Source organism: Hyaena hyaena, unplaced genomic scaffold (genome assembly GCF_003009895.1).
Source record: "Hyaena hyaena isolate Hyena2069 unplaced genomic scaffold, ASM300989v1 scaffold_106, whole genome shotgun sequence".
NCBI lineage: Eukaryota > Metazoa > Chordata > Mammalia > Carnivora > Hyaenidae > Hyaena > Hyaena hyaena.
Window position 1 is genome coordinate 2,898,688 of NW_024080738.1, and position 19,314 is coordinate 2,918,001.

The window sequence follows — 19,314 nt, forward strand, 5'->3', positions numbered from 1 at the left end:
CGCGAGTACTGCGCATGTGCGCAGTCTGCCGCGCATGCGCCCCGGGTCCCGGAAGACTCCGCCCCGACTGCTCAGCTGAGCCACGCGGCGGGAGGGGCGGGGTTAGACCTAGGGGCAGGTGGGAAGGGGAGACCAGATTTAAAGTTTGGGGATTACGTTGAAAAGGATTTCAGAATCCTGCATCTATGAAACTCTAAGCTAAGTTTAAGTAGCATACACTGACATCAGTGCCTGGCATGTAAATTTAGTAAACGTTAATTCTACTGTAATTAACTTTACCTGGTTTTTTAAAATTTATTGAAGGTATATTACATGCTAGGTACTCGAGTAGGCGTTAGGGGGTGTCTAAGACAGAGGAGTTAAATGTTAAGATTGTGATGAGTGCTCTGAAGGTATTGAAGTGCAATGGAAAGAGAATATTAAAGGGAGGGTCCTACTGGACCCAGGAAGGTCTGGCAAGGAGTTCACATTTAAACTGAGATTTGGAGGAGAATCTGAAACATGAGGTGAAACCATTCCCAGGTAGGAGAGAGTATAAATGGAAAGGTCCAAAGACAGGAAGAAACTTGGGCATTCCATGAATTGACCAAAGCCAGTGTAGCTGTAGAATAATAGATGAAGGAGTAATAAAATGAAAAGTAGATTCCCCAGAGGGTCTAGATATACAAATAACGTTATTTTTTAAATTTCTCAGTAAAAAAATTGAATCAGAGCAAAATCTCTGAACTTGTTTAGTATTTTTCTGAAACACAAACCATTTAGCTTCTGTCCTTAATTTGCCTTATGTTGTGTGTGGTCTATGTACAGATATACACGTATACATATATGTATACCTGGCGAAAACACTCATCCCAATCCCAACAAGTGAAGAAATGACTCAGCTAGCAAAAAGAAAAGACTCTAAAGTTCCTGTGACTCCAATAAGAAATAACAAGACCTTGGGGCACCTGGGTGGCTTAGTCGGTTAAGCGTCCGACTTTCACTTAGGTCATGATCTCACGGTTCGTGGGTTCGAGCCCCGCATCGGGCTCTGTGCTGACTGCCAGCTCAGAGCCTGGAGCCTGTTTCAGAGTCTGTGACTCCCTCTCTCTCTGACCCTCCCCTGCTCATGCTGTCTCTCTCTCTCTCTCCTAGAAATAAATAAAACATTAAAAAAAATTAAAAAAAAAAAAAGAAATAACAGGACCTAGATGAAGAAAACTGTAAAGTGCTACTGAGGGAAAAATAAAAAAGAGGGAGGGAGGGACCAAAAGAAAGAGAAACTAGAAACAACCAAAGTGTCCACTGACAAAGTACTGAACAAGTAAATTATAGTTTGTTCACTCAGTACAGCACCATGCAATTGGTACTTGGGTAGCTAAATCAGTTAAGTGATTGACTCCTGATTTCAGCTCAGGTCATGATATCCCAGTTTGTGAGTTCGAGCCCCATGATAAGCTCCACACTCACAGTGTGGAGATTGCTTGGAATTCTCTCTCTCTTTGCCCCTGCTCTCTCTCTCTCAAAATAAAGAAATTTAAAAACAACAACAACAAACAATACTATGCAACTGTTACCTACTACAAAGGAAAGTTAAATGCTAATGTAGAAAGAATTCCAAAATACAATATGTGAAAAAAACAAGATGCATTATAATGCACATAGTGTGATGATCCCTGTGTGTAAGAAAGAGATGGATACATGTAAATTTAACCTTTTTCTCTTGTTTCAGGATGGCATTCCTGTGGAAGGGAGGCTTTTACTTTTCGTTTTGTGTCTTTCCAAATGGATTGAAAATTCCTAATCTTACCCATTTGCCAGTGAATTATTAACAGAGATTATCAAGGTAGGGTAATTATGGCCTATTTTTCTTTGCTCGCTTATACTTCCTTGAATTTGCAATTGTAAAAAAAAAGAAACAGAATCTTTTGAAAATTAGAACAATATGTGGTAGTATAAAGACAGAAATTAATGTTCAATTTAAACATACTTAAAACCATTTGTTCATTTTTTAAATTATCATATGTTCTATAAGACTAACTATAAATTATAAGTTAAGTGCTTAAACTCAATATTTTTCCAAAGTTAAAATAAATAGTCTGGTGAGCCTTGGCAGAGACCTATTTATATATATGTATTCATGTAATTGAACATAAAGGTTTTCTTTTCATGAAAATGTGAAGGATAATTTTGTATCTTGAGCTCTTCAGTACACTAGAGCACGAAAAGACTTAAAGACAGGCTCTAGTTTAAATATTTTAGTTTAATGGAAGAATTAAAACATGCTCATAAAAGAGCAAAGCATTCTTGGGGAACCAGGGTGGCACAGTTGGTTAAGCATCTGACTCTTGGTTTCTGCTCAGGTCATGGTCTCCCAGGTGGTGGGTTTGAGCCCCTCATCCTGCTTGGTACTCTCTATCTCCCTCTTTCTCTGTCCCTCCCCTGCTGCCGCTCGCTTTCTATTTCTCTCTCTCTCTCTCTCTCTCTCTCTCCCCCTCTCAAAAATAAATACATAAACTTGAAAAAAAAGAGTACAGGATTCTTACAGAACTCCAGGGGAAATGTGCTGTAGAGTAAAATGTAGAGATTCTTACTTTCCAAGTGATGGTTGAAAGCAGGGCTTCCCCGATTTCTGCCTCTTCTCCTTTCAATGGTTATTTAAGCTTCCTTGCTCTTTGGCTTCTGAAATAAGTGGAAGTCCTATTATACTGGTATGGCTTCATTAAGTATAAGATGACATTTATTAAAGCCACATCTGGTGAGTCATAGAATTTTTAGCCCTCTATATTTTTCACGGTATTGATAGCAATAGCTCTTATCACTTAGCATTCAAATTTATTGATAATCCGACTCAGTGCTAGATCTTTTTAATACACTATTCTTATCTTGATAACTACCCTGCAGCATAAGGATCATTGCCACCTTATCGTGTAATTGGTTCTCTGATGACTAATCCAAAATGAACAAAATCTTTCCAAGGACATATAGCTAACCTTAGGTCACAGCTAAGTTGGCAGTTAGTTGCCAAATTCTTTTACTGCTTCCTTGGCTTTTGTTTTGAGTTGTGTACATGTCTCACTTGGAACATAGGCAAAAATTTTGTAGCTAAACATTCAAATGTGTTTTATGCTGGCATTGGCTTGACACCATTCTTATTGCCTTCACATTGACACCAGCATTTTTTTCTTTAAAAAAATTTTTTAAATGTTTATCTATTTTTGAGAGAGAGCACAAACAGGGGAGGGGCAGAGAGAGAGGGAGAGAGAGAGAATCCCAAGCAGGCTCCATTCTGCCAGCGCAGAGCCCAATGTGGGGCTCCAACCCACGAACTCTGAGATCATGCCTGAGCCAAAACCAAGAGCCAGACACATAACCAACTGAGCCACCCAGGTGCCCCTGAGTTAGAGATCTTAATGGCAATTAATAGAAGCCGACTGTGGGTGGCTTAAGGAGAAATTTATGTAACAAAAGAATATTGGGTAAGTCTCAGAATCAACAGGAAGGGCAGAAACAAAAGGAGATGGGATACAGGTGACGATTGCCAAAAATCACTCCACACAGCTGCTCACTGTGGACCCCATTGTCATTACTGCTGAAACGTGGGGCCCACAGGTCTCAGCAACCACAGTCTTGACCCCAGACGTAGGATGCTTCCATGACACAACGACTGATGCTCTTTGAAGACTGTGTTGCTTAAAATTTTACCATTTCTGAAGAATTCTCCACTGTCTCTGCCTTTTGTTCCACTTTCTGTTGTTTCAAAGTCGAGGACAAGTGCTTTGCATTGGAAGAGCTTAGGTAACAGATTTGTGCACGTTGTCAGGGGAGCTGAGAAAGTGGACAGTTACTCAAAAATAGAAAGAATATTCATATACTATGCAGCCCCCTCCCCAACACATGCGCACATGTATACATATACGTATATGGCAGATGTCTACTTTTAGACTATAGTTTAAACTATAAGCTTTTTAAACTATAGTTTATCCCTTCAGGTGGATAATATCAACATGCACTCTTCTTCCCAATACTTATGCTTAAAAAATATTTTCACCTCATTTACTGCAACTTATTCCCCACATAACCAAAACCGTACTTACTTTATCCTTTAAGGTAACATCTCAAAATTGAATCTTTTTTTAAATTTTTTAAAAAATATTTTTATTTATTTCTAGGAGAGATAAAGAGAGACAGCATGAGCAGGGAAGGGTCAGAGAGAGAGGGAGTCACAGACTCTGAAATAGGCTCCAGGCTCTGAGCTGGCAGTCAGCACAGAGCCCGACGTGGGGCTCGAACCCACGAACCGCGAGATCATGACCCAAGCGAAAGTCGGACGCTTAACCGACTAAGCCACCCAGGCGCCCCTGAAGTCAGAAGCTCAAAGTCAAAATTCCCTCTTGTTTCATTCCCCTCAATATCATGTAGCTTATGGATTAAACTAAAGTAACTATCAAGGACTGATTTTTTAAAAAGTGTTGTTCAAGAAAGAAAAGTCACAAAACAGGTAATGTCATAGTTTTTATTTCTACAATTGTCACAAAGCTGTTATCGGAACACAGGATTTCTGTTCTCTCCATGATCCCTTTGTCTTTGGCCAGCACATCGGCTGATCAAAGTTCTTTATCCATTGAGGTGACCCAACCTTCCATACCAAGAGCAGCTGGGCCTCTGATGGGTCTGGCTGTGTTAAGTTATTGTACTTTCCTTTTAATTTTGCCCCAGGACATGGAAGTCCTAGGAAGTACACAGGTAATTCTTTAGGTCCTGGCTCTTCTTTCTGGCTCTCCTATATAGCAACACCCAACTTCCCCTTTATGGTCGGGGATACGTCACTCTGCACAACGAGATAACCTCCTTTTTTGTTTGTTCACCCAGTTCCACTAGGAGTCTCATCATCTGGTTCTACTCGGACAACTATTATTCCTCTTGGTAAGTTCTCTTTCCTAGGGCCCTGACACTTTTAATCACAAGATCTAAGCTCTGAAGTAACACGCATCTATTCTTATACTTTTAGAAGTATGAGAGCTCCAGAGTCAACATCAGCAGCAGTGCCAGACTCTTGGAGACCAAGAGCAAAATCTTTGCCAAGTGTGTAATAAACATGGTGGGAGATGCCATTCCTACCCACGCCCTTTATCTGTAGATCGTATATTCTGGCTCCAGGAGAAACAGGACAAATTCTGATCTCCAGTTCAGGGAATAGCATGCATAAAACCTATGAGGTGTTATCTTCTTGCTGTTGGAGTAATGAATCATGAATAGCTTCTAGCACTATCTCGTAGTTGCTTCTTCATAATGGAAAACATAGTAAGACTAACGAATTCCATAGGCATTACATTACTTCTTTCAGTGTAAAGCAGTTTCCTAGGGAAGAAGCAATGTTGCATGTGAAATTATGGTGGTAAATAAGGTATTCAGTAAGTCAGTGGATGGTAGTAAAAGAGACAAATTCAAGTATGATTCTAGTTCAGCAGAACAAAATATTTCTCCCTACGTGACGGAAAGAATCTAATCATTCAAAGGCTGCTCGTCCTTCTGGAGTATGTTAGTATACCAGAGACTCAGGTTTGGCTGTGGCTGGAAAATTTGGGCACTCAGCATAGTTGGTGGACAGGAAAAAGGAAATCCATGTCACTGAAACTACCACTGTCACCATTTTACTTTGTTCATGGCCCCAAATGAGCAAACTTCCGGGTGGTTCGGAAGAAGTATGACTGACATCCATAGAGCTGGTCATTCTGTTCATCTGATTATTAAGAACTTGCATTGCAGTGAGAGCTACCTGGTCCTCCAAAGCCTTTCCGTTAACAGGCCTGTCATTCCAGAGTGAACATGGGCAATAATTTGATTAACTTTTTTAGCCACTGCATGCCACAGGCTGCTCAAGCCCTGTCCCTCAATATTAGGCAGTTTTACTTTGTCAGCCCCAGTTAGACCAGATAGAAAAATACTGTATTTCCCTATCTTTTCACTAAGGATTAGTTGCTAATAAACAAATAAAAGAATCCTTGTGAGAAAGGGAGAACCAAACTCAGAAAATAGGCTCAGAAAATGTTGCCAGACCTGTGGTGGAAATGACTCCAAGACCAAGTTTTTGGAGACATCTCTAACCCCAAGCCGAACCCTGGCCTCTTTGGTTGATTCTGTGTATGTTGTGCCTACCGCTGGCTACCTCAGCACCGCTTACCATCGGAAACAACTGCGCCTCAGACACCACCTCCAGGGAAAATTCCACAGCTAGTTTCATTGTGCTTCTGTGTTTGTGTGTCTCCTTAGTAGAACCTAAAGCACAGGCCCGTACTCTAGTTTCTAGAAAAGCTGAGAAAATGAGTATGAGAGTTTTAGCTTTCATTTTTGGTTAAATCAATTTCTCTGTGGAGGCCCTCATAGCACGTTCTGTCTTTGCTGCATATTTCTCTCAGGGACTTGGAGTAATGATCCCATGTTCTCCATGCATCTTTAATCACAACTTCCCAGCCCTTTTTTCACACCTATTCTTTGCCTTTACTGATCACTCCTAAGTGTTTACGAATTGAGGCTTCTCACATTGCAATACATACTGATTTCTCTGATCTCTCTGTGACTTCATGAATTTTGAAAGTGGCCTCAAGTTTCTCATTTTCTTTTTTATTCAGACATTTTCGGCAGTAGTTCCCATCCTTCAGTTTAAATTCTCTGAAACCTTAGCAGTCGTGGAGGTAATGGTCTCAAATTTTTTAGCAATAAAATTATGTCCAACCTCCTTCAAACGAAATTTAAAGGACAGATAACAGTGTGGCCGATCTGAATGAAGCACGTGTCAGGCTCTTGCCCTTTCTCCACTAAGGACAGCCCTTTCTTAATCCATACGGCCTCCTCTAGGCTGCCTGTATCACTTGGAGTTTTGAGGTTGCAACGTAACTGACTGTAATTTATTGGAAGGGTATGAAGGCTCAAAGTGCTGAAGGGAAGACTGAAGACTCAACTAAGAACCAATAGCAATAGGAGAGCTCAGTGGCTAGAACCACTTTTTGGGTTTCAGGGCACTCATTGCTAAGTTGTTTTTTTGTTGTGTTTTGTTTTATTTTAGTTTATTTATTTTGGTTTTTTTGTTTGTTTGTTTGTTTGTTTTGCCTTTGCTCAACATTAAAGTCCTGAAGCAAGCCCACTTTGGCCACATGCCCATCCATTGGTCAGGACATCATGATTTACAATCTCAACCTGATAGCATGCAACACCAGAAAGTTAATTCTGGTCAACCTAATAGCTATAAATTTGTGGTCTCGGAGACAGATAAGGAAGCAATGTATTAGGAAAGGTGCAAAATCAACTAGGTAGTAAAGAGATTCATTTTAATCCCAGCCCAGGGAGAGGTGGGGGACTGTCCCTAAAGATTCCAGTTAACATTGAGCAGACAGCAGAGGTTAACTGCAGCTAGGTGGGGTGAGAGGTATAATTAGGCAATTATATTTATGAAGGTGTCATAGTGAGAGTTGTGTCCAGAGTTATAGTAAAACTCAAATGGCTCAGAATAGCTGTATGAAACCATTTGTGAGGAAATACAAGGATTTGAAAAACCTCCTTTCTATATGAAAAGGTTTGGCAGATTTTTAATTTTTTTTTTAAATTTGTGTGTGTGTGTGTGTGTGTGTGAGAGAGAGAGAGAGAGAGAGAGAGAGAAACAGAACACAAGTAGGGGAGGTGCAGAGAGACAGGGAGACACAGAATCCAAAGCAGGCTCCAGGCTCCGAGCTGTCGGCACAGAGGCTGTTACAGGGTTCAAACTCGCAAACCATGAGATCATGACCTGAGCCAAAGTCAGACAATTAACTGACGGAGCCACCCAGGTTCCCCTGAAAAGGTCTGGTATATTAATAGGCAGCTCAGGTATCGTTATTCCGGAAATTGCCACTAGGTTCCAAGTCCCTGTCCAGAATCTCTGGTCATCACTTGAAAGTTTTTGAGTTAAGAGATAATAAATGACAGCAACTCCAGGAAAATGTAAAACTAACCAGAGGAAAAATAATGAGAAAATCAAATCCTTGGAATCAATATTTCTATACTAAATTTAGGACATTATGCAGAAAATAAATACATAAGAAAATGGGAAATTTGAACAGTATATAACCATCCAAAAAATGTGTTGCCTTGTTCTTAAATCTAATATGTTAGGGGTGCCTGGGTGGCTCAGTCAGTTAAGCATCCTACTCTTGATTTCGGCTCAGGTCATGATCTCACGGTTGTAAGACTGAGACCTGCATCTGGCTCTGCACTGAGCATAGAGCCTGCTTGGGATTCTCTCACTCTCTGTCTGACCCTCCCCCACTTGCGTACATGCTCACTCTCTCTCTCTATCAAAATAAATAAACACTGAAAAAATCTTATATGTTAAATCTGACATATTAAATTTATAATTTTCATTTGAAGTGTTTTTTGTGATTTTAAACTTAATAGATGCAGTCTTATTTGATACATTTAAAAAATTTTTTTAACATTTTATTTATTTCTGAGAGAGAGAGAGAGACAGCGTGAGAAGGGGAGGGTCAGCGAGAGAGGGAGACGCAGAATCTGAAACAGGCTCCAGGCTCTGAGCTGTCAGCACAGAGCCCGATGCGGGGCTCGAACCCACCAACTGTGAGATCATGACCTGAGCTGAGGTTGGCCGCCCTACCAACTGAGCCACCCAGGTGCCCCTTATTTGATACATTTTTAACAGGATTTATAAGTTTAAATAAATCTGAATTATCAAAGCTTTATTATTAGGTTTATAAGTATCATTTAAGTACTAAAGAAAATTTTGTTAAGATTTGTAATTCCACTTGCTTATCTCTTTGAAGTATTTTAGAAAACCAGATGTATTAAATATTTATTTTAAGTTGAAAAGTTTCAGATAATTAAAACAATTGCATTTACAAAGACTTTTAATTAATTAGGAGAACAGACACTTTGCATGACTTTAATGTGAAATGCTTAACATGAGTTAAATTTATAAGTTGTACTTAAATGTTTGGGGAAATTTGGTATTTTAAATTCAGAGACTAGCTGAGTATTAATTAAGAATCACTAGATATGTAAGTAGATTTATTTGATATATAAGTTACATGTATAACTTATATTTAATATTTTCATATGTTGACTGTAAATGAAAATAAATGCAGATGTAAAGATTTCTTTCTGTATACAAAAGCTATCCATATATGTTTAAGAAGAAAGCACCTCAATTGTCACAAGTTAATTTTCCAAAAGGATTGATGTATTATCACCGCGAGAAGGGAGAATGATGCTTGATGGCCCCAAAATTACAAATGTCCACCACGCTTGCCCCTGCGAGGCCTTTTGGACTCTGTGGAGCCCATTTGAAAACCCCTAGCAAAGTGGTCAATGCTCTGGTCTTGTGGTTTGAGTCTCAGCTTGGCCACAGGGTGACACTGGGCAGTTCACCTGTCGCCTGCCATTCTTTGTCTCCTCTGCAAAATATAGTAATGCCACCCGGGTTACTGAGTCATGAGGATTTGATGAAATCCAATGCGGGCAAGATATAGCATATAATCTGTAGAGTGACACGTCGTTGCCACATTCATGCGAGCTATAGCTCACCACCAGGGGTGGAACCAAACAATAATCTTTCATTTTTGCCCAGCTCATGCAACAGTTTCTCATTTTCATGCTGAGCACATAGCGTTTCACACATTTCCTATCGTCTTTCAGCTTCTGGCTTCCTCTGGCGCACACATATACACACTTCCATAGTGAGGTGTGAGCACTCGTGTGCTTCCTGGAGCTCTGATCATGGCCTCCGCCTTATTTGGATGCATGTATCTGACTCTGCAAGCTTCTACTTGTGTCTACTTGTCCATTCTCGTCCTAATTTTATTTAACACTTACCGCATTTAGTCAGCGGATAGTAATGTCTCCTGTTTAAATTGCCCCAGTTAATATTTTCATTGTTCAACTTCTATGCTGCAGCTTTAGGATATAAACCACAGACCTCTTTTAATTTGGCACCTTCCTGTTGCCCTTCTGCATAGACCTGACACCACTTTTATTGATGGCTATTGATTCTCTTTGCAGAAGATATGAGCCCCTGGCCTCTGTGCAGAATTAAGCAGTCCACCTGTCCCAGGGAATCTGATTTCTGTTGAACTTCTTCTGCTTGAGTTTCCCACATACCTGTGCTGTGCCTCGGCCCTCCTGTGCCCTCTGCCTGGAACACATCCCTTTCTTCTCCCCTTGGCTACCACTCCGTCATTCTTTTACTCTTCTCCAGAGCCTCGTCTTCCAAAAATGTCCCCACCCAGGCCAGGTGTCCCTTCCACGTGCTTGCAAATCACCCGACAGATGGCTCTGTAATTGCACTTCTCACATTATATGTCATCATCAATACATTTGTATTCTTCCCACTAATCTGTGGGCTCCCCGAGGCTTGAAACAAGCTCATTGATCTTTGAATCCTTGGCACTTTATGTAGTTTCTGGAATGTAGTAGGAGTTGATTAAGCATTTGTTGAGTAAATTAAAAATTAATATGAATAAATAGATAGACTGATTTCTTTAAATAAGCCATGACTCAAATTGCAGATCATCTATTCCATTCTAAACCGAACGGAAAACAGCATTTGTATTTTTATCAATGTCCTTGCCTTTGGTTCAGTTATCTGGGGGGGGGGGGGGGACTCCTGGTTACCTTTGGTTTGCCTCCATTACTCTCTTCACTTTCTCTAGTAATGAACCATTTATTGAAATCCTGGAGGACTTACCCGTACAATATCTACTGTATCTAACTTCTCCTTCCTATTTCCACCACTCTCTCCTTTATTGAAGCCTTGACTTCTGGGTCACCTCCCTTCTTTCTCTCTTACATTTTATTACCTAATTGTTGCTTTAATAGCATCCTGGTACCATTTTCCCCCCTACAGTTCTTGGTATATCTCGATGTATCACTTCCTGGATCAAAACCTTTAATGAATCCCAATTCAAAAACATAAAGCAGTAGTTTCTGAAAAATTTGAAAGCTATCACCCCCTCTCAGGAAAAACAGTTTGAGAACCTACAGTATACAGACACATATTTATAAATCTATACTTTAGTTATGACTGTACTCACACATTAGATATGTTCTTAAACAAGTATAGAAAAGAGCACCTGGGTGGCTCAATGGGTTAAGCGTCCAACTACATCTCATGATTTCTGGGTTTGAGCCCCACCTTGGGCTCTTTGCTGACAGCTCAGAGCCTGGACCTGCTTCGGATTCTGTGTCTCCCTCTGTCTATGCCCCCTCCTCACTTGCGTTCTCTCTCTCTGTCTCTCTTTCCCTCAGAAATAAGTAAATATTAAAAAATAAATTTAAGCAGGCATAAAAATGTAAAAAGTTGAGACAGAAAATAAAAGTATTTGAACAATTATATTTTATTAATGTTTCAAAGAACTTTTAGCTCCCTAAATTTTTTATCACCAATATTATATATGCTTATTTCCACAGCATATAATTTGATAAACTGTTTTATGTGAATAGGTTTTGTGTATATTTATTCATCTGTATGGGATATGTATCGGAGTCATAGGCTTGAAAACTTGGGTTAATACTTTGTGAGGCGCTGGCTGAGTTCCTCTTCCTATTCCAAGGTCAGTTTATTTCAATACCTACTTTAAGGGCTATCATGGCAAAAAGAAGTAAAAAACGTCAAGATTTCACAAAGGCATGATCCATAGCATACCATTTATGAGAAGGCTCATTATAACTAACATTGGCTCTGAATCCATGTTTCAAATATAATTTCTTAGGAGAGTATCTCTTGTCAGGTCTCATCAAATTGCCCCTGTGCTTGTTTCATAATGTGGTCAATGGACACCTTGTACTTAGGGTAAAAGGAATGTCAGCTCTGCCACTTTATTTATCTGTGACGGTGTTATTAGTATTATCTCCGATCTGTGAGTTCTCTGAAGAAATCCTGTATAACTATTTGCCAGGGCTCACTTTGGCAGCACATATACCAAAATTGTTTGCATTTTGTGAGCATGGCTTCAGTTAACATTAGGGTAGCATAGTCTATAAATCCACCTAACTGGGCCCCCAAATCTGCAAACTTGCTGAAACGTAGGTAGCATGTTGCAGTGAGCAGCTCACTAAAAACCAACAGAGTGAAGGTACATCCCACCCTCTCAGCATTCCGGAGCACCCACTCTTCCCTCGCGATGCCTCCCACACTGTCCATTACATAAGACATGTGACCTTGAAACATGGTCAGTGAGGGAACCAGTCAATAGAGTAAATTTTAATAATGCTTTCTTTTTTAATTTTTAATATTAAAAATTAAAACTAACTGAAGTTTGGGGCGCCTGGGTAGCCCAGTCAGTTAAGCACCCTACCCTTGTTCCAGCTCAGGTCATGATCTCACCATTTCTGAGTTCGAGCCCCCTGTCGGGCTCTAGGCTGACACCGTGGAGCCTGCTTGGGATTCTCTCTCTCCTCCTCTCTCGGCCCCTCCCTTGCTAGTGCTGTCTTTGTCTCTCTCAAAATAAATAAATAAACTTAAAAAACAATAAAACTAACTGAAGTTTTGACATCTCCTCATACCCCAGTGCATTCTCTTACATACCTCTCAGAGTTTACACCCCACTCTGGGGAGTGCTAGTGTAGACAGTCAAATCCAAACTGCTGTCTCTGGTTTCCAGGTACTCTGTAATTTGCCCCTAAGCCGTGTGAGGAATAAATCCTTCTGTGTCACTCACACTACTGCCCCATATTTATTTTATGCTGCACACCAGGCATTATACTCCTTGTTTCTAAACGTGCCCCGTGTCTTTCTCCCCTCTACCCACGTGTCCTCCCTTCTGCCTTGAATGTTCTCCACATTATTTCCTCAGTATCTCTTCCTATCAGGTTTCTTCTCCATGAAATGTCCATTGGGTATAATTACTTTTGATCTCCTGTGAACAGAGGTTTATAGAACTGGAAGATTTTCTTTGACACTATGAATTAGAAATAATTATGCACATGTATTATTTCTTCTATCAACGGAGTGTAAACATCTTAAGAAAAGGCACAGGGTCTCACTAATTTTTCAATTCCTAACAATTATCCTGCAAATTTCTTGGCATGCAATAGGCATGTGTTAGGAGACGGTGTGATACTGTAGAACAATCTAACGTTAGGAATCACACAGACCTGACTTGCAGAAGAATGAACATTTTTGTGAAGATTTTGGAAACAAAATCACCTTCTGTCATTTAGAGCTGCCCAGTAAGAGGCTGGTTATACATTCCTTCTCACTGGAAGTGGTGAAGCAAGAGCCAACTGAAAATCCTCCAGAGAGGTGGAGAAGAGACATCTCCATTTGGTGGAACATCAAATTGAAGTTCCTTTCAGTGACATGACTCTCTGATTAGGAGGAGAAAAAAACATCTCAAATCTCTAAAGGCCATTACCAAGGTGAATGCTGTTACATTTTAAACTCATCTACCATATCTCAATTTATCGACTATTTCCATTCCTATATTTTTCATATAATTTATTGTCAAATTTGTTTCCATACAACACCCAGTGCGCACCCCAACAAGTGCCCTCCTCAATGCCCATCACCCATTTTCCCCCTTTCCTCCACCCCCCATCAACCCTCAGTTCTCATTATTTGAGAGTCTCTTATGGTTTGCCTCCCTCCCTCTCTGTAACTTTTCTCCCCCTTCCCCTCCCTTATCTCCTGTTAAGTTTCTCAAGATCCACGTATGAGCGAAAACATATGGTATCTGTCTTTCTCTGACTTATTTCACTTAGCATAACACCCTCTGGTTCCATCCACTTTGCTACAAATAGCCAGATCTCATTCTTCCTCATTGCCAAGTAGTATTTCATTGTATATATAAACCACATCTTCTTTATCCATTCATTAGTTGCTGGACATTTTCATGATTTGGTTATTGTTGAGAGTGCTGCTATGAACATTGGGGTACATGTGCTCCTATGCATCAGCATTTCTGTATCCCTTGGGTAAATTCCTAGCAGTGCTATTGCTGGGTCATAGGATAGTTCTAGTGTTAATTTTTTGAGAACCTCCACACTGTTTTCCAGAGGGGCTGCACCAGTTTACATTCCCACCAACAGTGTAGGAGGGTGCCCATTTCTCCACATTCTTGCCAGCATCTAGAGTCTTCTGATTTGCTCATTTTAGCCACTCTGACTGGCACAAGGTGGTACCTCAGTGTGGTTTTGATTTGTATTTCCCTAATGATGAGAGACATTGAGCATCGTTTCATGTGTCTGTTGGCCATCTGGATGTCTTCTTTGGAAAAGTGTCTGTTCATGTCTTCTGCCCATTTCTTCACTTGATTATTTGTTTTTCAGATGTGGGGTTTGGTGAGTTCCTTATAGATTTTGGATTCTAGCCCTTTATCCAATATGTCATTTGCAACTATCTTTTCCCATTGCATCAGTTACCTTTTAGTTTTGTTGATTATTTCCTTTGTAGTGCAGGAGATTTTTATCTTAATGAAGTCCCAATAGTTCATTTTTGCTTTTGTTTCCCTTGCCTTTGGAACAGTAAGAAATTGATGCAGTTGAGGTCAAGGAGGTTGTTTCCTGCTTTCCCTCTAGGGTTTTGATCGTTTCCTGTCTCACATTCAGGTCTTTCATCCATTTTGAGTTTATTTTTGTGTGTGGTATAAGAAAGTGGTGTAGTTTTGTTCTTCTGCATGTTGCTGTCCAATTCTCCCAGCACCATTTGCTAAAAAGACTGTCTTTTTTCCATGAGATACTCTTTACTGCTTTGTCAAAGATTAGTTGGCCATGTGTTTTTGGGTCCAATTCTGGGTTTTCTATTCTATTCCACCCATTCCTATTTATTGACCAATGCTTATATAGGATACCGTTTTAAAAACAAGAGGTGACTGCAAGTTTTGATAGGTTTGGTCACATTACACATTAACTAGTTTTACCTATTAACCAGTTCAGTCATTGATTATATACAAGCTGATTTTAGAGGACTGGCTGTCCTACTGATATAATAAGAATTGTTAATTCAGTGTGATATCATCCATCCATGTTCCATCGGCACAGACAGCGAAGACAATTTAGGTAATGGAGGTTACATCATATTTTGCCCGGCTAGTTTTATCATCTTCTACACTCAATAGTTTTGACTATTTAGCAATTGGAAAAAATACTTGCAAACATCATGACTAGGACTGATAATAACCTACCAGTACAAAAGGATAAAATATACATACACACAGACACACAGACACAGACACACACACACACACACACACACACACACACATCTACTTGATGTGTACTTGAAATACTTGTCATTAGAGTCTATTCTGGGAGATAATGTGGCAGTGCACTTATTTTTAATTAAAGATGGTACTCCCTGAATGTGCCCCAGACTTATTTGTGGTGTTCTCATAGTCCCACCTGGGAAACACAAAGGGCAGTTTACTGGACTAAGAATAATAAGTGTGAAAAATGACAAAGAACCTTGAAGTTTCTTGAAAATAGAAAAACACCCATAATGTGGAGCAGGTGGAGGACAGGTCACACTAATTCAGAGTCATCCATCATGACCACACCTATACATGGCCACCCTTCGCTCCTAATGAGCCCCGGGCCCAGGAGTGCATGGCCCATAAGCAATCAAAACTGACCTTTTAAGAATGTTCTAAATTCTGCCACCTTTGGACACCAGAGAATTCACATATGAAAGAATCAAATCAAAGAGTACAAACAATTCTCCACTTTATTTAACCAAACCTTTTTTTAAATGTTTACTTATTTATTTTTGAGAGAGGAAGAGAGAGAGAGAGTACAAGCAGGGCAGGGGAAGAGAGAGACAGGGAGACACAGAATCTGAGCTGTCAGCCCCAGAGCCCAATGCGGTGGCTCAGACCCACGAACCGTGAGATCATGACCTGAGCCAAAGTCAGATGCTTAACCAACTGAGCCACCCAGGCACCTACCAAACCCTTCATATTATATTTACCTGAGATGTTCACTCCATCCTCTCACTCATTTAATCTTCCCTGGTGTGGAAAGGAGAATTAATGAACCCAGGATTCAGCAAATTACAGTGTAGGCTTTTGGGAGGTGTTGAGCTTTGATCTTCGGCACAGACCCACTGCATCTGAGTGAGGAGGAGGAATGTCCATGTTAAAAATGAAAAAAGAGGGGCGCCTGGGTGGCTCAGTCAGTTAAGCGTCTGACTTCGGCTCAGGTCAAGATCTCACGGTTCGTGGGTTCGAGCCCCGCGTTGAGCTCTGTGCTGACAGCTAGCTCAGAGCCTGGAGCCTGTTTCAGATTCTGTGTCTCCCTCTCTCTCTGACCCTCCCTTGCTCATGCTGTCTCTCTATCTCTCCAAAATAAATAAAACATTTAAAAAAAATGAAAAAAGAACAGGGAAGGAAGAAAGGAAGGAAAGGATAAAGGGAGGGAAGAAGGAAAAGGGAAGGTGTTTTTTTTTTTAATATTTTTTTGTCTTTATTTTATTTGAGAGAGAGAAACAGAGAGTGAGCAGAGGAGGGGCAGAGAGAGAGGGAGACACAGAATCTGAAACAGGCTCCAGGTTCCAGCGTGATGCGGAGCTTGAATCCACGGACTGTGAGATCGTGACTTGAGCCGAAGTCAGACGCTTAACTGACTGAGCCACTCAGGGTGCCCCAGAAAGGAAAGGTTTTAAAAGGAAGGAGGAATGGAAATACTCCGTATGTAATTTTTACTACCAACCGGTTTTGGGAATCTCTAATCCAGTGGTTTTCCAGTGCTGACTTTTAAAAAGTCAGCATCACTTGGGAACTTATTAGAAATGCAAATTCTTAGACACTACCCTGGACTCACAATATTGGAAGCTTTGGGGTGGGGGCTCAGAAATCTGTGTGTTAACAAGCTTTCCAGACGGTTCTATGACACACACACTAAGGCATATTCTGCACTCCTACAGATCCAAATATGACAGGCCCCCAAAAGAAGCCTTGTTCCTGCAATAATTTTGTTCTCTCTCTCTCCCTCCCTCTCCTTTTCTGGTTCTCACCATCCTAGGGAGACTGTAAAAATAACAAACGAACATATAAAAATGGAATTTATATTATGGTTATTGTATACATGCCTCCTCAGCTTTCCTAGTTTATAGTAAGGTACCTCGGGTTAAAGAACATGTGTTGTTCACCTGTATACCCCACTGCAAAAAACAGTATAATGCCTTACTCATTCATAAATACTTGCTAATGAACAAATAAGCTGTTGTCTTATAAAGTTTAAGTTTTCTGTTTGAAATTTACAAACACATCCAGGGAAGGTGGCGGATCTTTAATTCTGCTTGTGCACGTGCTCATCTAATGTTACACACATGGTATGTGTATTTATAGCTTAAGCATAATGGAAGCTAATTACCACAAGCAAGGAAAACAATTCGAATTAAATTGCCTACTGATTTGGAATCGATAGCATAATTTTCCTATATGAAGGAAAATCAGATTCCTAGTTCAGCCCTAGGTTCTTAAAACATATTCAGTAAATCATGGTTTATAATGATAATATTGTTATCAGGATTATCATGCCTTCAAGTGAAGGTGCATCAGAAATTTTATGTCATTCTTGGAAACCTAAAACAAATGTATGCTGGTCAGAAAACTGCAAAATATTTGGTAATAACTAACCTACTAGAAAAAGTACATTACATGTTATTACTGAAATATGGATTTTGAAAATGCTAAGACAATAAAATCAAACACAGGAGGTTAAAAGCAATTTTTTCCATGATCACAGATTTATGGCTCAGTTAATCAATATTTGAAATGTATGTGTGTAGCTCGGTTGTTAAGCCATTTCTCTACAAACCACAAATTAATATTAATGAGAAATTCAATAACATTCAGCAGCAGCATTCTGTCACTGTGCTAATCATTGATTTTAATTTTAAATACTAACACAATGGCAATTTTTTTTGTCAGCTTAAAGCATTAATTGCGCGGAAACAGCAAGACCTACGTCACTTGAAATTCTGTTGTGGGAGATTTGAGAGCAGAGCCGTCGACAGTGACCAGGTAGCAAAATTTGCAGTGTGCTCTCCAGCAATTGGCAAATGACTATGAATGATTCCATCCCTCATCATGAATAGCTGACCCCTGGGGTTATTTGGTTTGCAGTCTACAACCAGTCTGTTTAAAGAGCTGCCTGGTGTCGGAGATGGAGTGGGTTCCTTCTGAACGAAAAATTTGGTCATGAGACCAAGGAACAGAGCCACCAAAACAGCTGGCGTTTTGTACCAGGAGAGAGGAGAGAGGAGAAGAGATTGAGAGGAGTGACAATAGATGAACAGCCAGCATGTGAAGGCCCAGCATCCTCGTGTGAGAGGCCTGATAAAATATGGACCGTGTATTATTGAGCCCAACCACATAGTCTTTCTGAAACAGCAAAAGCAGTGTGCTCTAATATCGCAGATTAGAAAAAGCAGTTTTCTCTTTTATCAAGATGAGATGATCCCAAAGCCTAACTAACAAATTATTGAGCAAAAAGTGTCCAGATCCTGCAACCCAAGATCCATCTCTCTTTGGGCCCTCATAAGTGGTCGTAAGTATACATTATATATGTACAGGTGATAAGCAGGGAGAAAAATACCAGGTTGTTCCAAAAGTGGGAGCGATTGTGTAGGGAGAGGAGGAAATGCATAGAAAATAAAAGGCTTCACTAAAACTGAACAACAGTATATATTCTTATTTCTGTAAAATTATGACTATGCAGGTATACAAATTAGAGACAAAGGTTCCAGCTATAGCTGTTGACTTACGGAAAATCCCATGACAAATTACCAAATAAAAATTAGATTTTAAAGTCTATAGAGTGTATCATATAAATGTGTAACACAAATAATGAAACAAAAAAGAGAAACCAGAGATATTTATGTATAAATGACCATATTTGCCTGTTTACCTAGGAGAAGATATAAAAGGGTACCTACTAGTCTATTAAAAATGGATGGGTGCATCTGGGAGGCTCTTTCAGTTGAGCATCCGACTTTGGCTCAGATCATGATCTCGCAGTTCGTGGGTTTGAGCCCTGCATTGGGCTCTGTGTGGACAGCTTGGAGCCTGAAGCCTGCTTGAGATTCTGCCTCTCTCTCTCTGACCTCCCCTGCTCGCTCTTTCTCTCTCCCTCCCTCTCCCTCTCTCAAAGATAAATTAAACATCAAAAAAAAATTTTTAATAAAAAAATGAATACTCCAGGAGACTAAGAAGATGGGAAAGTTATTCACGTTTCCTGTACACATCTTTGTATTGTTTCACTTTTATGCTATGCATACACAACTTTTTTCACATGTTAATTTTTTGTGAAAGTACAACCCAAGAAGCCCCGCGTCGCTTGAGTATGCAGCTC

General features: G+C 40.1%; 1 long non-coding RNA gene across 1 annotated transcript; it reads left to right on the forward strand.

Annotated features, from left to right (window-relative positions):
• The first annotated feature begins 343 nt into the window (after positions 1-343).
• On the forward strand, positions 344-18,615 carry LOC120234291. Its single transcript, XR_005529048.1, has 4 exons — positions 344-522; positions 1,712-1,825; positions 4,852-4,905; positions 17,892-18,615. It is a non-coding gene; the product is annotated as an uncharacterized LOC120234291 (long non-coding RNA).
• Positions 18,616-19,314: the final 699 nt, after the last annotated feature.